The sequence below is a fragment of the Thalia democratica genome, chromosome 2 (genome assembly GCF_965202585.1).
Source record: "Thalia democratica chromosome 2, ktThaDemo2.hap1.1, whole genome shotgun sequence".
NCBI classification, from domain to species: domain Eukaryota; kingdom Metazoa; phylum Chordata; class Thaliacea; order Salpida; family Salpidae; genus Thalia; species Thalia democratica.
Window position 1 is genome coordinate 69,013,314 of NC_139166.1, and position 12,749 is coordinate 69,026,062.

Genomic DNA, 12,749 nt, shown 5'->3' on the forward strand with positions numbered 1-12,749 from the left:
TCTGAAAAGATTGGCTTTTCGAGTATTCTTAATAATAGAGCAATATCTATTTCTAAAAACTTTCTATTCTCAACTATTTCATAGAAATCACATTGAAAAAAAGACTTAAAAGTTTTTTCCAAGTTGAACAGTTTTGCTATTTGGTTGAAACAAGCAACATTTCTAATAGTTGTCTTTTTATTCAAATAACATTTGATTACTTTGTTTTTCTTCAATACAACTTTATTTTCTCTAAAATTGATAAAAAATATTGTTTCTTCTAATGATAAGTTGTCTGAAAAAATGTGTGGTTTGATATAAATAAAAGGTTAACTTGTTAAAAACAAAATCAATATAGTATTTTATTAAATCTAGAAGTTTTATTTTAAATGTTACCCCTGGAAAAGTTTTATAAAACTATTCTAGCTGTTTATTTATTCCGTATGGAATATCATAAAATAAAAAGTTCAAGAGTCATAAATCGAATTTGTATTTATCTTCAGTACTTTCTATTATATATTGCCCGAAAAATTTCAAACTTTATGCACAAAAATGTAAAAATAATTAGTTGAATATTAAGTTGTAATAATTAATGTGTAATATGTATTTTTAAAACTGACTTGCATTATAACACGAAGAAAAGAACTTTTAAAATTAGATAATTAATATAATAGTTGTGAACTAAAACTAAAGCCTTGATTATTAATCATCTTATAAAGTTTATAGAGAAATATGTTAAATGAAAAAAAAATGGTTTTATTTTTTAAACTGCAATGTATATTTAGTTTATTACTGCTTATTTAAAAACATATACAATAAATACCTGGGATATAAATATCATCTTCTATTTGTTTTAAAGAATTTTCTCTCGCCAAACTGACAAAACGTTTAATTGCTGAAGTTTTACAAACTTTTTTAATTTTTTGTGAATTTTGCTGGTAAACTTCAAGTTCTTTTTCTATTCTGTTATTTTGTTCAGACTGAACTACATCTGGTTGTTCAGAATCTTTTTCAACTTTTTTCGATTTTACCATTTTGCTTAATATGCTCTAAAAAGCTGAAAATTTATAATGTGATAATTTGATAACATTAACAATTTACTGCTATTATGCCAAGAATAGTGTAGAACCACACTAAAAACCACAATTAAATTTATGCTTAACTTATTTCAATGGTACTAATCTGAACTATGTTTAGATAAAAAAAGTACAGTGCTTTAAATTAAAATTTTAATTTAAGTGATGAAACTTAAAACGTTATATAGGATAACTTAAATTTCTTAGTATTGGTAGTATAAAAGTAAATACTAAAGCAACACAACACATATATAAATATTGCTTAGTGAACAACAAAAATCCTTTCAGTACACGAAAAATCCCTTTGGTTATCCAATCATACACTAAAGTTTAACATCGTGTCAGGAGAATATTTTTATGTAAGATTTCCAAGTTTTATTAAACAAGAATTGGCAATGAATTAAACAGATAAGCTAGTCTGAGAAACCAAAAAATAACCTAAGCTCTACATGGCTAGCTGTGTTTTTTTCTTAGTAAATTTGAGACAAAATAAAATGAAACTTAAAATATTTAATCTTATTTAAGCATAAGAACATAAAAAAGCTAAAACAATAACAATAATAATAAATATTAAAAACATAATTTAAAAAAAAAAACAAAAAAATAATTTTTAAATACAATCCTTGTATAGTCATTTGCCTTAACTAAAAAAGAATGCTCAATTTACTGGGATGTAAAGAGCTTATATAAATAGATTTATGCAAATTCTATATTTTATTCCCGACCGGTTTCGATGGCAAGAGATTGCGACCTTTACAAGCAAACATAAAAGATGAAACTAATAATTCAAGTAGCAAAAACCTATTCAACAACATAAAAAAAGACTATAATGATGCTTTAAAGGTAAACGGATACAATCATGAAATTAACTATACAGAATAATTTAAAGATAAAAAAAGAAACAGGAAAAGAAAAATTATATGGTTCAATCCCCCATATTACAAATCAGTAAAAACAAACATAGGTAAAAAGTTTCTAAAAATAATAAACACGCACTTTGGAGAAAATAGTAAGTTAAAAAGATATTTAAACAAAAACAATATAAAATTAAGCTACAGCTGCATGTCAAACATTGAAACAATAATAAAAAACTACAACAAAAAAGTAATAAACAGCAATAAAGTAAACCAAGATGAATCATGCAACTGCAGAAAGAAAGAAACTTGCCCCCTTGAAGGAGGAGAATGTAGGGCAGAAAATGTAATCTACCATGCGACAATAGAAACAGATAATTTAACAAAAATTTACATTGGACTAAGTGGTAATCAACTAAAAAAACGCATATCTACACACAACACAACAATAAAAAGCAATCCAAATGACAAAAACTACCTCCAGTATAAACAAGCAACTGAACTCTCAAAATTAAGCCATAAATTAAAAAATGAAAATAAGAAATACAAAATAAATTGGAAAATATTACAGTAATAATATTACAAAATAAAGCCTGAATGTGTGGCAACAGTATTAACTACCTCTAAACTTTAACTAAAATTCCACAAATATTATTTCCACTAAGGTAAAAACCAAAACAGTTTGAAAAGACATTGCTAAACTATATTATGATTAAGTTCCTACTGTTTATATGAACTGAAAAGTGAAAACTGAAATATACACTCTAATTGGGATGACTGCTAAATAAAACCAAACAGCAACATGAGTTGATAAATTTAAATTAAGAATAACTATCCTGCAGATAGCATACTAGGTATGATAATATAAATAACAGTAACCACATTTCAAGGTTGAGATGTTTTGTGTAGAGAGGACAACTGCTAAGCAATAACAGATATAAGCACATATTTGTTAATAAACTGAAAGTAAGTGACAGAAGTTTGAAAATACATACAATAACTCTAAACTTTTGTACATGTAATTCATGGTTTAATACTGCTTTAATTTAAATACTGTGACTTTAACCAAGAATAAAACTTAGTTTTTACTGTAACAAGAAAATTATGAAAAAATGATAATAATAAATAAAGTCTAATGACAGCTGTAAACTAAAAAAAAGTTAAAAATCATCAGTAAGCTTTGGTGTAAACTTTTTTGACTTTATATTTTTATTATACCACAAGTCTTACTTTTTTTAATATTTTTTTTTTAATTTGTCAATTAATTGAAAAATTTTGAAATAATTTTCACTGCTAAATAAATAAATACTCAAGTTGATGATGTTTTGTAAAATGTCTTCCCTTATTATCCTTAGGTAAACTAAAAACAGCCGAAAAATTAACTGAAGCTTGTCATTTTCAATGCATTCTTAAAGACTTAACACTAACCATGGCAAAAAACACCGAAAAATAAAATATTTAACTAAAAGATTAAAAACTTGTTTGAAAACTTTACCACACAGTGGTACAATTAGTTTTTTTAAGCAAAAAAAATCATCTTAAATTTTTTTTTGTCATATATTTAAAAATTTTAATCTTAGAAATCTCTATTTGTTATTTAGAAATAATAAGTTATAATGTTTTATAATTAATTACAGGGAAGATACTGATTTTTAAAACTTCATAACTTTATTCCAGGTGTTGTTTTATAACAACATTGAAAAGTTATTGTAAAACTTCTTTTATGTGTTTATTAATAAAAATTGTTTTGATGTTGACAAAAATTTCTTATATATATGATAGATTACTTGTGTCGAATGAATATTTATTACTTAACATTTAAAAACAACTTTAATTCCAGGTGTTTTCCAAAATTCCTCAAATTCCTGATTTTTTAGCCTAAGTTGTCAAATTCCATGTTTTTCAAGGATTCCAGATTCAGATTTTATTGCAACCCTGCCCTTTTCTTTAAAAACAAAAAAAATATGGTAAAATAAATATTTGAATTTAGAAGTATACAATAACTGAAAAAAATAGGTAATGCTAATATGAATATTTTGCTAACATAAATTAATTTAGAGTTTAATTAACAATATTGTATATAGAAACTACTTATTACCTAAAGGGATGCCAAGTGTTTTTGGCAAACTTCAAAATTTCTTCTAGTAGTTTAAAATTATATATTTTTTAAAGAATTTTCATTTTAAAAATAAGTTTAAGATATAAAATTGTGTTAAACAGTATAATAACTTTGAATAGAAATCTTAAAGCTACTTTAAGTGTGTTTTTTAATAAAAAAACTTTAATGATGACAAAACTTTTTTATATAGTTATTTACAGATTTTTGTGTCAGATCAATTATTTTCTATTCAACAAATAAAACTTGTTAACAACTCAAGTTTATTTTTAAAATTACTCAAATTCCAGGTTTTTCTTATTTTATTTGTCCTAAACTGTCAAATTCTAGGTTCTTCTCGGGTTCCAGGTTTTAAGGCAAACCTGTACCTAATTTTTATCATTTAAAACATATAAATCACTAAAAATTTTAAGTTTTTTTCAAAAAGAATCAAATGGCCAGGTTTATATGGACTTCCAGGTAAAATGGTCACCTTGAAAACAAAAACTGTTTTTTGTGTTTATTTACTAAAATATAACTATTTTGAATAAGAAGTCTAAGTTTTCTTGCATTGTATAAATAATAAACAACCCACATAATTTGAAATAGAAATATTTATCTATTAAGCAATTTTTATTTTTTAAAGAATTAAAAATAGACTACATTACTTTTAAAAACTAAACATAAAATACTTGTAAACTTGTAATATTTTCTTTTATAATTGTATTGTGTCAATCTAACTTTAAGTTTATCTTATAAACTTTAAAGATCTTCACATGATGTTTTCAAGTCCATTTTTGAACTTTATAGATTAGCAGGGCTCTACTTTTTCGAATGTTTAAAAATATTAATTTACCTTTTTAATGTTTACAATGATAAGATCATTTTTTCTTTATGATTTGCCTTACTAATTCACAATTGTTACTGAATCCATTATAACTATGAACTAAGGATTCTCACAACTAAGGGTTAATTATTTTATTTTAGATATTTAAAAAAGATTATGACTTGTGTTGTTGTTATAAATAAACTTACCAAAGCTTTTAAAAAAATATTAAATTTGTTACAATTTAAACTTTAATTTTTTATATTTTTAGACAATAAAGAGTAGAAGTTTAATAATTGGACTCTAGTTATCAAAAGTTATGATTTTGCTTGTTAATGTCATTAGTATCAATTAAATTTACGTTAAATCTAATATTTTTCAAATTAATTAATTTTGTAAAATAAATCTTTGACTAAAACTGTTTGGCAAATACAATTTTGCATAGTATTTTATTTAATAACTTAATTTTTAAACTCAAGTTACTTTTTTTATTTTTTGACCACTTGTTCTCTATCAATGTTTAAGACAAGTTTTCAATCCTTTGAGCCATATTCAAAAATTGATCATGTCATTTTAATTTAACTGTTATTTATATATTGTTGGCGATAACATTAAATAGTTACTCTTTAAACTTATCTTAAAATTTACATGATATTCTAGATTGATTTAATTTTGTTGTATGTGTCCTAATGACAGCTTTGTTAACTCTGAGTTAAACGCTGCAAAATGTTACAAATACTGTTATATTTTTTTTATTTATCACAATGACATCTCAACTTAATCTTAAAATATAACAAGACTATGTCAAAATCATATATATTTAGACATGAATGCATAGTCAAATGTATCGTAACTAAATCTATAAAAGAAGAATGAACAAACTGCTCAGTTAAAATTAATAATTTTTTTAAAGTCGAGATAAAACAAATGGTAAAACATTAACAGTTAAGATGAATGACAAATTAATGGTACATACGAAAAAAAAAGGAAAACTTATTTAAGTATACAAAATTAAAAACATATGTTTTTTTATTGTAAAACTAATTCGGCAAAACTTATTCCAGAATAAGAATGCAAGAATCTCTTTAAGATTTTTTTTACTATGACAATATACTAATAAGATTTAAACAAATTTTAAGATTCTTGAAGACATGCAGAAAAAATAAAAATTAAATAATTTCGAAATGGATAACCTTGATGTGCATTTCTCTTTAAATTTTGTTCTTTTGTCAAGTCTAATTGTTAGAATGAGTAATAAGTATAAAAACAGTTAATACATCTTAGGAGAAACTTTAATAAATACCAGGGACATAAACAGGAATAACAGATGTTCATCGTAATTCATTAAAATATAAGAGACTTTATCATACAACATTATAATATTAACAAAAAAGCATATTCAGCATTAAGAAACAATTAAAAACTTTATTAGCGTATATTTACTTCCTAATCTTTGCATTACTTAAATTTTCTTGTTAATTGAAATTTATTTTATAAAAAACTGTTTAAAGAAAGTAGACATAAAGATCAGTTTAAGATAAAAAAATATGTTTCAAAAACATATTTTTAAAGGTTTTTTATCTATAAATACCCTTATCTTTATCTTACCTTACTTAAACATACTTTAAAATAATCAAAAAACAAAGTTCAAATAAATATAAGTTTTTAAATTATTTGGTTTTGATGCTGGTTTTAATTTAAAAACTTAAACATAAGTCACTCATTTTTAAAAGGTTTTTTGATCAATTTCGCGTCTTGATTAGAATAAATTTGTTAAAAAATGACAATATTATTAAAAAAAAAAGTAATTAAAATTAAAGCCTAATAAGGATTCTTTATTTAGCCAAATTTAGAAAACTACAGGTTATAACTTATAGTTTTGCAATTTATTTCAAAGAAAAATGGCTTTAACATTAACACCTTAATTTAGTAACCTTCTCTATAATTTTATTTTTTATTTGTTGTTAGCTAGCGTATAATTTCTTCAATTTTAAGAATTTTATTGGCTAAATTACAAGCGCCTGTCAAAGCGCCTAACTGGTAACTATCAAAAATTAATTAACTCAATAACACGCTGAAAATAAATTGTTTTTAGTTTTATAAAAAATACTTCAATATTAAAACAGAATCTTTACAGTTTACTTTATACTTGAAATCAGACATATAATTTCTACAGTGTTTATCTATGATTAATTCTTAAATTAGTCTATTAACTTGGTTACACGATATAGTTATTTACTTAGGGTTTATTGAACTATTAAAACTGTGCAGTTAAATCATTTATATAGATTTTACAACTTTCACTTTGTAAATTTGAGAAATTTTAAAGTTTTGATATATGTTAATCTTCACAAAAGTTTATGTATTTTGTGCTTAGATGAATAAATTAAAAAGGAACAGTTGCTTCAGTATGAACGTACTACACGAACTATTTAAAATCTAAAAAGTTACAACTATAGCTTTTTATTATTGTCATTAGTAGTCGTAAAGTAACAAAATTATAGTTACTATAAGAATTCAATCTTATCTGTTTTTAAATAAAGTTTTTAATTAAACACTCGTAACTGTAACTGATAGTAAACGCTAAGTTTTATACTTTTTTTAAAATATGTAACATTTTTATATTCCACATATATTCTTAATGAAGGTAAAAGATTAAATTTTTTTATAATTAATTATGATAACTTAATTTTAGCCATTTAAAGTTTAATTTATTCTGTAAGGTTTTAATTATTTTCAATATTGTTAAAGAGACAAATTTCAATAAAAAAAGATTTTGTTTTAGATAAAATTTTTATATCACAAAATCTACCGCAAACTGAATTCATAAACCTTATTTAAAAATTTGTATAATACAAAATAACTATTTGTTTGTTCTAAAAATTGCTCACAGTTACGAACCATTTAAATTTTGTTTAAATTATTTGTGTAAAAACATCTATAAATAAATATGAATTTTTTTTTATAAATGTTATAGTCTACTGTTTCTTAAATAAAGATTTAGCAAATATTTGACCTTATCTTTCATTTTACTCACGATGTTATGTTCCAAAAAAGGTCAAAAAGAATACGTGAAAGCTCACTATTTACTTTTGAGCATCTTTTATTAAGCGTTGTTTGTATATAAATAAGCTTAATCATAAAATATAATTTTTGTAAGTTTTAGTTCAAAATATAAGTTCAGCACTTACAAGAAGAACAAGAATTGCTTTCTATTAAAAGCTATTAATGTATGCCAATTTCTGTTCTCGAATATATAACTGCTGTTCTCAATTTTAAGCTTCTTGGTAGTTATATTACAGGCGCCTGCCATAGCGCCCAGCTATCAATTTCATAAAGGTCTGTTGTTCAACCAAGCCTGTCAAGAGTTCTAATATTCAATAAAAAGCTCGAGTTTAATCGTTGTACTAGTTTAGTCGATTGTTGATCTCAAACAAATTTTACAAAATTGGTAATTTTTTTTTCGGAAATAAGATTAGACTTAATTATAACTTTCATTTTATAATCTCAAAAAATAGTGTTTTACATACATAGCGATAAAAAGCTATAACTTACAAATATTTTTCAAAAATAAAACAACAAGAAATGTAAATTAACAAATACATGTTCTTTAATAAATTTAGTCTAAGCGTATATATCAGCATGGTAACGTATTAAAAAAGTATAGTTAAAATAGAATTTTTTTAACTGATAATACAATGTCCATGTTTTATAGTGATGACCATTTTCCCAAGAATAAGTACAACTATTTCAGTAGAGTTTATAACAATTTATCAAAATAAAGGAATAAAAGGATTTTTTATACGCAAAACATTATTTTCTCTTAAAACTCTTTTTTATGTCGATTAAGATCTTAAATAAGTTAAAATAAAGAAGCTTTTAAATACGAGGATGCAATATATTGATTAAATGTATAACTTTAAATGCGACAATAATACATTTAAGTTACAAATTTACTTAAAATTAATATAACAAATTTTTTATTACTGTCTTTAGTTTAAAAAACTTATCTAGTGTTTAGAAAATGTATAAACATATTTTGATAATTAAGTTTATCTAAAATCAATTTTTTGTTTTAAGAGCTTCAAAACCGATTTAAATCGAATAAAAAAATTAACAACTGCAGTTGACAAAAGTTTGTATGTTTGTTTACACAAATAAAACTGAAAATTAAACTTTTTAGGTTAGAAGTATTTATCTTTTGAAAGTTAGTATAAATATAATTTTTGACTGAAAGATATTATAATTGTGTGAGAAGTTTACTTCTTTTAATAGCATGTAGAATTTTAAACATCAATAAAAAAACTTATAATCATTTTTTACTTTGGACCTAGTGTACGAAAAACCTTTCTGTAGTTTTTCTATATTTTCTGTAAACTAGGATAGCATCCGTGATGTATCCACAGTACCATTTGCAATTCATCTATAAACTGATTAATATTCGCCACCAAATCCTTTTCATACTTCCTTCTTTCCATAGCGTTGTGGCTAATCCAAATGTTTGCATGGTCATTTAATTTCATCTTATGTATTCTATAGTCATAATCTTGCTAGATTGTATGTTTAAACATAAGGGTGTATATTAGCATAGTAACGTATTTGCAATATTAATACTCGATTAAACGATAGCAATATTTGTCGAAAACTAACATGTTAATACATTATTAATGTATATACACGTAAGTGTGATTTTTTCTTAATTAAATTTTGTAGTTTTTTTTTTTAACTTTTTTCAATTTAAACGAGCACCTTATAAAATATTTCAAATTTCAGTTTTAATTTCTGAGATGAGAATAATAGATTTGAGCATAATTGAATGTGAACTTAAAAAAACGGTTGTGATCTTTACACTAACTTGATTTTTTTTTTAATATTGATTTAGATTTTACTTTATGAAAACTATTTAATAAACTTGAGACAATTTAAAAATTGTTAAAGCTGAACCCATTCTTATTATTTTAAAAATTTTTAGTCTAAAACTCTTATCACAATGGTTTGTTACAATTAGGATGAAATTTGTTATTAATTTATAATGACCAATAATGAAGAAAAAAAATTATAATCATATTATACCTGTTTAAAAAGTTTTTGTATAAAACAATGAATTTGTGGTAGCTTATTTAAAAGTATGAACTTATTTTTCATTTTTAGCTTAGGATCATGTCTTTATAATTTCTATTTTAAAACTAGTTATTTGTTTGTTTCATGACGATAAAACATTTTATTTGCTGCTTTATCAACTTTTGTTTAATTTTTTTTCAAGAACTTAACTAATTTACTGTACATTACTAGACCGTATTTAATTATCAAGCTAGTCAAAAACTAAGTAAAGCTTTTAATTTGAATAAAACAGGTTAATATTTAAATATTTTTAGAATGTAAGTTTAACTATTTTTTCATTCCTAAGTTTTTTATTTTCTTATAAGTTCTATTTTTAAGTATAAGTTATTATAAAGCATTTGAACTATTTAAATGTATTTAATCAAAAACTGACCCAAATAACTTTTTGGTAAAACAAAACAAATAAGTATAACAAAGGTTATAATATTTAGCACAGTACTGTAGATTAACACAATTTAATCGTCAAATAGATTTAAAACTATAAAACGTTTTATCATAAAATGAATATTTGAAAAATTTTTTTTTACAAAGCTTATTGAAAACTTACTTGTTATGTTTAGTAAATTAATAATTAGTAATCTTTACATATAAGAAATAGATATTGTTAGTGAAAATGTAAAAATAAAAAAGTTTTAGCTGAAAGTTAATACATTTTGTATAAATTTTATTTCTTAAATTTTAAGATATCTATTCATTATCATGCAACTGAGGAATATCAAAAACGAATTTTGTTTTGTTAGACTCTTTCTTTTTATTTAAAAACTGACTACTTTTTTGCAACAGAATTTTCTCATACTTTTTTCTTTCTCTTGTATTATGATTTACCCAAGCATTGATAGCATTCATAGTTGTTTCCTTATTTTTCCTAAAAAGGCATCTAAATACACGAGTATCAGTCATTTCACGTGTTTCATACCATCTAGGAAAAGTAGGATTTTCTATTAATTTTTGAAGTAAAACAGTATCAAGTTCTAGAAATTTTCTGTGGTTAACTATTTCATTGAAGTCACTGTGAAAAAAGGAATAAAAAGTTTTCTCTAAATTAAAAATTTCTGCTATTTGGTTAAAACACGTAACATTTTTAATATTTGTCTTAGTATTTAGATAACCATTAATTTCTTCATTCTTGTACAAAGTAACTTTGTCTTCTCTAAAATTGATGAAAAAAAATTTGTCGTCTGATGATAAACTTTCTGAAAAAAAAGAATTATGTAAAATGTTTATTTTTAAATTTAGAAAATTTTTTAAAATATTACAACTAGTTTAGTTTTTAAATTTTTTAGCTGTTTTTTTTATTAATTGTGTATAAAACACATGTTAAGATAAAGTTAAGATTGATATACTACTATTTGTACTTTTATTTAGTTATTTATACTATATATTGCTGGAATAAATGCTTAATAAGTCTGATTTGCATATTTGCTGCGTAAAAAAAAACAGTATTTATGAAATATTAAATTTAGTTGATAAAATTTAATGGTATAAACTACAATATATAAAATAAACTTTAATGACTCAGCAAACATGCTAATCAGACTGAACTTTAACTATACTTTCTTTTTCACAGGAATAATTTATTAAAATTATAAGCTACAATACATTCTTAAAGCTCGTTAAAACTAAGGTAAATTGTTCTTAAACTTTTGAAATAAGAAAAATTTAAAAAAATTTAAAAATCTAGACATCTAAAGACAGTTAATTATTTGTGAATAATTTACAATTTTTTTCTAGTTTTATATACTTTTAAAACTAATGTTTTCTAGTAAAGCTAGTTATAAGTGCTATCAGATTTTAGACTATTCTAAACTTTTGTAAAGTATATTTACTAATTATAAATTTCATAGCAAATGAATTTACAAAATCACAGATAAATATAAATTAGTAGTAAATATAAAAACTAAAATTGTTTAATGAAGCTTAACTTTGTTTAACTCAAAATGAAATAGTAACTAAAAAAATAAAGTTTGTCATTGATTGAAGTTTATATAAAGTAAACAACGTAATTTTTTTTCTATAATAAAAAAGCAATTGTAGCAATTTTTAATATCACCGAATGTTTGTTTATAACATTATAAGTTTTTTTTTGTTAATTAGGTTTTTAAAATTTATACCTAATTTAAATTGTTTTGTTTTTGAAATTTTACAAGTTTATTAGAAAACTTTACTTAAACAAATAACAATTTAATAGGAGTATTGTAAGTATATTTTTTATAAAATGTTTAACCGCTTACCAACCAGGCTTCTGCCTAACTTGAGAAAATTTGCAAATATCAAACTCAAAAGAACCGCTGTCCTAACAAAAAAAATTAAATTTTTTTCTGCTTCTGCAACACTGCTTACAACCATACAGCCTTTGAGTGAAATAAAAAATATAACTGTTGGCTTGGATTACAAAAATGATTGTTTAGATAATAAACCAGAGATTGAAAAAGTTGGTAAAAGGATTGAATGGTTGTTTGCAAAGCAGTTTTTGGAAATAAAACTTAATGAAGACAATAACTATGTAAATCATTCAGGCAACTGTCAGCTACTGTTGAGCTTGTACTTTTTAGTTGTGCTTAATGATGAGATGTTTTTGTCAAACAAGCGTTTACAGGAGCTAAAATGCGAGTTCAAAGATTCTTTTCTTCACAGTTCTTTTATTAAAGAGCAATTGAGACAATTTAACATTGAGATGGGAGTAAATTTCACATTAGAAGAGCATTTTGAAGAATTGAAAAAGGAAACTAAAGGAATTTCTTGGTCTTCTTTATTGATACACCTGACCGCGTTAGGTTTGATGAAAAAGCTAGAATTTG